Consider the following 9,200-nt stretch of genomic DNA (forward strand, 5'->3'; position numbering starts at 1 on the left):
TTAATATTTAAAGCGGTCCCTGTGAAGGATGCTTTTGTGCCGGTGGAACGTGCCCGCTGGACTGGCGCCAACTGTTAATGTGCGATTATTTAATTGTAATTGCGTTAGGCGACAACAGATAATACTCACTTGGTACCGGATCCTTCAAGGTAACCAGTCAAATTAAAATGACTCTGCATGGCTCTAATGAATGGCTTTAAGGGCACTTTTACACCGGGCGTAGGCTGAATTGCGAAGGGTTTTACGGTGGCAGCAAAATGGATGAGATCTAAACCAAATCAACTCGTGGCGCAGATTTGAAATCCGCAGCCTGTCAATTTATCCAGCGCATTTCTGCCATTGGGTGAAATCTATGTCAAATCCGCCTCAAAATCCACATCAAATTCTGCACGTAACTCATGTTTTTTCATTCTGCTTTGGCCGCATCAGATTGTCTGCAGCAAAATACGTCCTAAGTTCCCACGCACGCGGCCGTATATATTTTGCGGTCCGCAAAATATGGATACCGTCTGTGTTGCATCTGCATTTTTTGCAGACCCACTGACTTCAATGGGTCCGTGGTCCGCATCTTGCGGCCAAGTACAGGACATGTTTTGTCTTTTTGAGGAATAGACATATGGATTATCAATGTGCTTCCTGAGTCCGTATGTCCGTTCCACAAAAAGATATGATACCCCCACAAAATGTGGCCCACGGATCCACTGAATGGGTCCGCAAAAATAACGTGGATGGCACACGGGCCGCATCTATATTTTGAGGATCGGCGATTTGCGGACTGCAAAACAGATACGGTCATGTGCACGTACGTTCACATGGTGGAATTTCCATGTGGAATTCGGTGCATATTCCAAGCCCCATTATTTGGCGTTCATACGCCCCCGCTGTTTTTTTCCCACCCAGATTTAAAAGCGGCGTAAAGAAGAGACAAGTGACATAAATGGCAGTGGGTTAGTCGCACACAGAGTACCGCCATTGAGTCCACATGCTAATCCATGACAGTTTGAACTGCAATAAAGCAGCAGAAATCAGCATCAGATTCTGACGTGGGTTCTGTGTCGGATTTTTTCTACGCAGCTATAAGGGTATGTTCACACGATGGATTCTGGCCTCGTCAAAATCCAGTGCATACCACGGTACGTCTATTGGTTTAATGGAGGATTAACCGTGACCAGGCTGCCGCTGAGGCTTTCCAAGGTGTCCACGCAGGGTACACATCCATTCTTGGCGTGGTCCAGAAAAAAGACAGGCATATGTAATGTATAATATACAGTATACAGAACTGGCCAATTGCAGTAACTGGGCTCTGCCCCCGATCAATCACATCTGACAAATGTTATTGTCTGGATACATACGCTTCTGGAGTCCGCACTGTGAAGCTCAGATCCTCCAGCACACGTGGATCCCAGATTATTGTATTTCCGGGCTTGAATTTAGCAGATAAATCATGCACCGCCGTTATTCAGATTTCAGACAAATGAGGAAACAAGGCCTTGCAATGTAGAGGATGCCGTCTGGGTAAGGGCATCAGTTTGCAGATCCTGTCAGTGTTACTTGGCATATGTCAGACTGATGCACTGAAGGGGGTCGAGGTGTCTGCGTGTTGGGTGCGAGGATGATCGCACACCACAGATAGCACACTGTTTGCACAGGAACAGAAGGGCTGGCACTGATCTGTATCATGGTGTGTGGATGGCACGGCGCCACCCTTGACAGAACTTAGAAGGAAGGAGAATGCCTAGAGCTATAAAATAAGAAAATAATAAGAATCTGCTTGTATATAATAGCCCCGTAAATATCCAATATGAAGCTATATATCAGCACAAATCCCAGGAACCAGGTAGTCTCTGCTGCTAGAGACTCTCTCCTGGCACCTTCTGCTACAGACTCTCTCCTTTCACCTGGCTGTACTGTCTCTCTCCTGGCACCAGCCTGTAGTGTCTCTCTCCTGGCACCTGCTGCTAGCGACTCTCTCCTGGCACCTGCCTGTAGTGTCTCTCTCCTGGCACCTGCCTCTGGAGACTCTCTCCTGGCACCTGCCTCTAGAGACTCTCTCCTGGTACCAGCCTGTAGTGTCTCTCTCCTGGCACCTGCTGCTAGAGACTCTCTCCTGGCACCAGCCTGTAGTCTCTCTCTCCTGGCACCTGCCTGTAGTGTCTCTCTCCTGGCACCTGCCTGTAGTGTCTCTCTCCTGGCACCTGCCTGTAGTGTCTCTCTCCTGGCACCTGCCTGTAGTGTCTCTCTCCTGGCACCTGCCTGTAGTGTCTCTCTCCTGGCACCAGCCTGTAGTCTCTCTCTCCTGGTACCTGCCTGTAGTGTCTCTCTCCTGGCACCAGCCTGTAGTCTCTCTCTCCTGGCACCTGCCTGTAGTGTCTCTCTCCTGGCACCTGCCTGTAGTGTCTCTCTCCTGGCACCTGCCTGTAGTGTCTCTCTCCTGGCACCTGCCTGAAGTGTCTCTCTCCTGGCACCAGCCTGTAGTCTCTCTCTCCTGGCACCTGCCTGTAGTGTCTCTCTCCTGGCACCTGCCTGTAGTGTCTCTCTCCTGGTACCTGCCTGTAGTGTCTCTCTCCTGGTACCTACCTGTAGTGTCTCTCTCCTGGTACCTACCTGTAGTCTCTCTCCTGGCACCTGCCTCTAGAGACTCTCTCCTGGCACCTGCTGCTAGAGACTCTCTCCTGGTACCTGCCTGTAGTGTCTCTCTCCTGGCACCTGCCTGTAGTGTCTCTCTCCTGGAACCTGCCTGTAGTGTCTCTCTCCTGGCACCTGCCTGTAGTGTCTCTCTCCTGGTACCTGCCTGTAGTGTCTCTCTCCTGGTACCTACCTGTAGTGTCTCTCTCCTGGCACCTGCCTGTAGTGTCTCTCTCCTGGCACCTTCCTGTAGTGTCTCTCTCCTGGCACCTGCCTGTAGTGTCTCTCTCCTGGCACCTGCCTATAGTGTCTCTCTCCTGGCACCTGCCTGTAGTGTCTCTCTCCTGGAACCTGCCTGTAGTGTCTCTCTCCTGGCACCTGCCTGTAGTGTCTCTCTCCTGGTACCTGCCTGTAGTGTCTCTCTCCTGGTACCTACCTGTAGTGTCTCTCTCCTGGCACCTGCCTGTAGTGTCTCTCTCCTGGCACCTTCCTGTAGTGTCTCTCTCCTGGCACCTGCCTGTAGTGTCTCTCTCCTGGCACCTGCCTCTAGAGACTCTCTCCTGGCACCTGCCTGTAGGGTCTCTCTCCTGGCACCTTCTGCTAGAGGCTCTCTCCTGGCACCTGCCTGTAGTGTCTCTCTCCTGGCACCTGCCTGAAGTGTCTCTCTCCTGGCACCTGCCTGTAGTGTCTCTCTCCTGGCACCTGCCTGTTGTATCTCTCTCCTGGCACCTGCCTCTAGAGACTCTCTCCTGGCACCTGCTCCTGTACCCAAAAGTCTACAGTGTGTTGTCCGTCCTTGTATATATACGCTTTTACATGTAGGAAAATGGGCACCATGAAGGATGTGCAAATGCGTAGAGCTGCAAAGCATCCCTATGGAAGGAGAAACGTTCATGGCAGAGATCTTAAGGAGATCTGGAGGACGCCACCTGCTGTCAGGACCATGCAGCCCTTTCAGCTGTGGAGCAGGTGGGATCCATATCTCCCCCTCCACCCGATGTCATTAGTAGGCTTGAATTAGAACTCAATGGTAACTTCCTTGCAGGTTCTATCGATGACTAGATTGCACCAAACAGGTTTTCGGTGAATGCTCTTGAAATGTGTCAGCGTCCAGGTTGAACTCAATGCAAATCAATCTACTGGTAAGGAATGGGTCACACAAAGTTTTCGAAAAAATCTGAGTAACTGGGGAAAAAACAGAAGAGTTATATAATGCCCCCCTTTCATCTTCTGGGTTGCAGATCCCCGAGTTCCCAAGCTCCTCTTTTACCATCCACGGCTTCTCAGACTAGCTGATACACTTCCTGCTGCCCTCGTACTGCCCAGCACCGCTCACGTGGGCAGCGCTGGCTAATACAGGAGATGGGCTGGGTGGTAAGCAGGGAGTGTCTTGGACGACCAATGCACAATGTCCATCAGATAGTCTGGGAAGCCATGCGGCCATCTTGGATGACAGAGGAGGGGCCCAGGAATTTTCAGATCTGCAGATGAAAAGGGGGGAGTCAGGTAAGTGTCGTCTGCTCCCCAGTTAATGTCATTTTTTCTTCTTCTTGAATCGGAGGGTGACCTTAGAGTACATCCCCATGTGCTGTGTTTTTGCGGCGCTTCATCCACAAAACTCGCATGCACGACACTCACATGTTTTTGCCACGGACTTCACTCTCTCGATTGCAGAAGGTGAAATCCGCAGAATACGTTCACATGCTGCAGATTTTTAAATCCGCAACTCAGGTGAATTTGTGCTGCAGATTTTTGCACGTAGTGCGTGGATGATATTTCTATTTCTGGTACCGTACAATGATTTGTGGCAAGAAGATCTGTGACGCCAAATCTGCAGCTATTCAGTCATGTGTGAACCCGGCCTTAATCTCAGAAGAAGTTAAATTACAGTAGTTTCTTTACTAGTTTTTATTTTTTATATTTTTGGAGGGAGCAACATTTTTGCTGTTGCATCCATATTGCTCGTCGGCCTATCTGCTATGCCACGGCTGGTATGCAGAATTTAAAGGTAAAAGCTGAGTATTCAATTTCATTAAACCAAGGAAGGTTCCCATTGGATTTGGATATCTGCACAATGACCTGTTGGGCACTACAGCACCCATCAATTGGATTCCTGGTGTGCCAGTCATGGAATCTTTTAGAAGAGCAATGCCCCGATCCAGGACTACAGACGATGGATCGTGCCAATCCGGAATGGGGCCAATTACCGCCCAGCCTCTTGTTGGTACTTTGGTGGTGCTTGGTAAACTTCGTGGGCAAATCTGCTCTTTCTAACATTCGATTTCGATATAAGAATCGGAAATGACTTCTCTGCCGTAGATGGCAGGTGTCACATAAGTGCGGCGGTCCGAGCGCTTAGCCCTACAAGTGACCGTGTAACGTGTATTTGTGCATAAACCGCCAGCGATTTACTGAGCAAAGACTTTTTCCTCTTACAACATCTGGAACGTATCGACTGCGGATAATTAGTAGAATTAGTGACGGCGTCCATAACGGGCACCCATCAGCGCGAAAGAATGAATCAACCCCTAAGAGGCGGTTTTCCAGTTGGATCTTGGCAGGACGTCTCTTCCTGTGGGGCTCTTGTGATCTCATCGCTACCACAGAGGAAGTGCGAGAGCAGAGGGCGAGCGAGGGAATATTGTGTCAAGTTCATTTACCCCCCCTCCCGAAAAAAAAATAACAAAAATTAAAATTAAAAAGTCATGTTGAAGATTAAGCAGCCACTGAACTGAAACGTCATCTCCTCTCTCTTGGCTGTGCGACTAAATGTGCTTTGTTTTGCCGCTGCCGGCGGAGTATGACGTACGGGTAGGACACATCAGAGGGCACGCATTTTTGAGTGGTCCGGCTGATGAGACTCCTGCAATCCTGAACGTAGGCCCGGTTTCCGTAATTCGCTGCACGGTCCCGCTCGCCAGGGAATAAAACCAGCCCAGAAACGATTAACGGATTTATGACATATTTTAAGATAATTCCCATTTAACCCACCCGGAAAGCATCTATGAAGCAAGAGAGTGCCCCTCCTGATGCGTTACTATTGGTAGCGTGATGTCATCATAGCCTGCTAATGAGAGAAATGTGATATCATTCACCCTGACACTGAACCCAGACATACCCAGTGCCCCAATGCAAAATCTGTAACAGGGCCCCTCCTACCATGTCCCACTTATAACCCTAGCATCTTCTTCTGTAGCAGAGAGGCCTCTGGGCCCCACGGGCACCAGGTCTGGGCGCGACTGGTGCATCTGCACCCCCTACAATGGTACCCCAGACTGCAGCAGATACACTATATTCAGTGACCTATGATGAATATCACAGATTTATAAGAGTCAAGAAAAGGAGTGGTGGTCTTCAAACGACCCTTATTTACCACCTATGTTCCATCTAATTGGAAGGACAATACAGTGAGGTTTTTCCGATCTTCCCAGTTATAATGGGTGAACACCTAAGAACCAGTATTAGAAGCACAGTATCAAAAACGAGATCCATAGCTATGTTCATCCTGAGCTTTCTGACAATATCAACTCTTTATATGCCAGAGCAATAGGGGAAGAGATACAGTATAATACCGCATAATAATATATATATGCCACTCAGGGTGGGTAGACATGTGGGTGACAACGTCTATGGGCACAGTCATAGCTGACATCACTGGCTGTCAGCTTGGTAAAATTAAGCACAGTTGCCTAAGAGGACATTTCAGGTTGTATAGATATATATATATATATATATATATATATTAACAGAAATAAAAGTTTAATATATTATTATTTATATAAATAAAATGTACATTACATATAAATTCCCATCATGTAAGTGAAACCCCCCCTTCCCCCATTGCCATGGAAAAGTGAAGCAAGTTCCCCTACCTTATGCAACAAAGCCCACATGACGCAATTTCTCCATTATAACGCCGCTGCTGTAATGCAGCAGTTCTTGTGACAGCATAAAGTGAACGCTGCAACCCCCCAAAAGTGTCCAGTGACAAACTCAGCTCTGCTCCATCACTACAGCGATGCTGCAGCTTTTCTACAGTCTTGCATTTTTGCTACCGTATCTAAAACATCAGTCCAAAGGTGGGTAGCGCTGGGAAGAGCAGCGGCGATGAACGCTCCATGTGGTGCAGAGATTTGCGCAGGAGCTTTTCAGACGCCTGCGCCACGCAAAATCCTACAATTTTACCATTTGTAGAATTTCAGGTTCTCAAGTCAATCCTCTTCCATCCCTTGAAAAAAAGATGAAAGCATTGGCAGGATGCTGCTCCCTGAGAGACGCCCCCCCCAAGTAAATGTCAACATAAAGCTGATATCCATAGAGACCTGTCACTGACTGTAACGCGTATGGCCGCCGTTAAGGGGTCTATGACTTTAAGGGCTCCCTGCTGTCACTGCTGTCCTTGCCTGTCACCAGCCAGGTGTCAGAGAACTCTCTTCTGGTACATAGCGGGCGTCGTAACACTCTGTGTGACAGACGGAGGCTGCAAACAATACCCTGGCATCGCTTAGGAGAAGATTACATCTTGTATTGTTTGAGACATGACAGAGATTACTAAACAGTGCATGAAAGATCTACTGATCATCGCCAACAAGAAACATATCTAATAGGAGATTAGATTGCAAGCTCTGCAGACGAGTCCAGCCAGTGCTATCTAACTAGGCATATATCCCCCCCCCCCCCCCTTTCACTCCATACGCTGAGGCACACACAGAAGATCTCTGGCTTTTCTCTGAAATAATTTCCCAGTCTGGAAGCTGTTGGAGCTGAGACCTGATCCGCCCCACACAAGGGATTTCTACATTGCATTGTTTTCTGTCTTGGTTACACGATGCAGATAATAAATGCTCAATATTATTACCCACAAACCAAATATTAACATTAAGTGTATTTAGAACGCACAGCGACCGCCTGATAAAGGTAACAAAGGGGACAGAAAGTACTTTAAGAGATTATAGAACATAGCAGAAGAAAGTAACACCCGAGTCCTGTATGGGGTCACCTGTGTCTGCCAGCAAGACGGCATGGCAGAGGGGCAAAAATAGTGGAAAAGTCTGGTTATAGGGGATGTCAGGAGAGCAAATGGAGATCACACCAAAAGATGTATACCAAGATAGATATTAGATAGCAAATAGACAGACATGATAGACGGACAGATAGATGGGAGATAGATAATAGATAGACAGATGTTAGATGATAGATAGATAGATAGATAGATAGATAGATAGATAGATAGATAATAGATAGGAGATAGATAGATATACAGATAGGAGAAAGATAGCTAGATAGATAATAGATAGGAGATAGATATGAAATACAGTATATAGTGTATATATATAACACATATATATAGGTAGCTGTTTTAGTTACTATTTACTGTATTTCATATCTATCTCCTTTGTATCTATCTATGTAAGATAGATAATGAAATATAGTAAATAGGTATTAGACAGTCACTAAGACAACTAGCTAGATACATATATATTAGATAGATCTCTATTACATTGCCATTTTAAATGTATAATGTGAATATACTATAGAGATGCAAAGTTAGTCTCCCCTAAATCAGATGGATCGCAGATAGATAGATAATAGATAGATAGATAGGTAGATAGATAGATAGATAGATAGATAGATAGATAAATAGATAATAGATAGATAGATAGGTAGATAGATAGATAGATAGATAGATAGATAGGAGATAGATAGATAGATAGGTAGATAGATAGATAGATAGATAGGTAGATAGATAGATAGGAGATAGGTAGATAGATAGATAGGAGATAGGTAGATAGATAGGTAGGTAGGTGTTATCCCAGGTCACCTGTCACTCACCTTCCCAGGATCAGGCTGGAGCTGAAGGTTACAGATCACTAGGCACAATGATGGGTCCAACAAGAGGTAGGTGCACCATGTCACATCCAGTGGTCCCCCACCCCAGAGGTGCCCCCAGTGCCTCCTTCCACTATCTACAGGGCTGCTCCGCAGTTGGTGGCTATCCTTTGCTCCTCTCCTGGACACTTTGTTGTTTGTGCTTTCTCTTTTTTTGTTAGGGTGTTTGAGGGTCAGCAGTGCCCCCTGCAATCCCAGATGAAGGTGTCCTGAGCCTTGGTGTCCCGGTCCTGTCCCCCTGCAGCCTGTCCCTTGGCTTTGCAGTGCAGGGTGTCCTAGATGCCTCCTCCTTGGTTGGCTCTCAGCCTCACACTGCCGCTGCTGCTCTGCTTCTCAGCTGAGAGATGCACAGGCTGCAGTATGAAGAACTGCCTGCAGGGGGAGCTGAACTCCCACCTCTCCTCTGTTAACCCTGTCCTGCCCAAAGCACAACAACAACAACAAAAAAAAAGTCTTGTCTTCAAAAGGGAGGTATCAAAAGCTTGTCCCAGGTCAGATTTGTCTGTCTGGCTGCAGCCAATGCTTAGCTGTCCATATATATTTCAGAACATGAAAGTAGAAGGCTTCAAAGCTGCCATCATATCCATCATTCTGCACAGGGAAAAACTGAGGACTATAGATAGCTCCAGCTGTCCTAAAATGTGGCTGCTAAGGCTTTAAAGGTTGCACATATGGACTGGCAGGGT

The 9,200-nt window shown here is 47.2% G+C and overlaps 1 protein-coding gene across 1 annotated transcript in view; it reads right to left on the bottom strand.

The window, feature by feature from the left end:
- CBFA2T3 (CBFA2/RUNX1 partner transcriptional co-repressor 3) overlaps positions 1-8,805 on the bottom strand; it is a 30,511-nt gene extending 21,706 nt beyond the window's left edge. Inside the window, 1 exon segment of the mRNA XM_044269500.1 lies at positions 8,458-8,805. The gene's annotated coding sequence lies outside the window, so the exon portion shown is untranslated.
- Between the last annotated feature and the right edge of the window lie 395 nt (positions 8,806-9,200).

Source organism: Bufo gargarizans, chromosome 10 (genome assembly GCF_014858855.1).
Source record: "Bufo gargarizans isolate SCDJY-AF-19 chromosome 10, ASM1485885v1, whole genome shotgun sequence".
In the NCBI taxonomy this organism is placed as follows: Eukaryota; Metazoa; Chordata; class Amphibia; order Anura; family Bufonidae; genus Bufo; species Bufo gargarizans.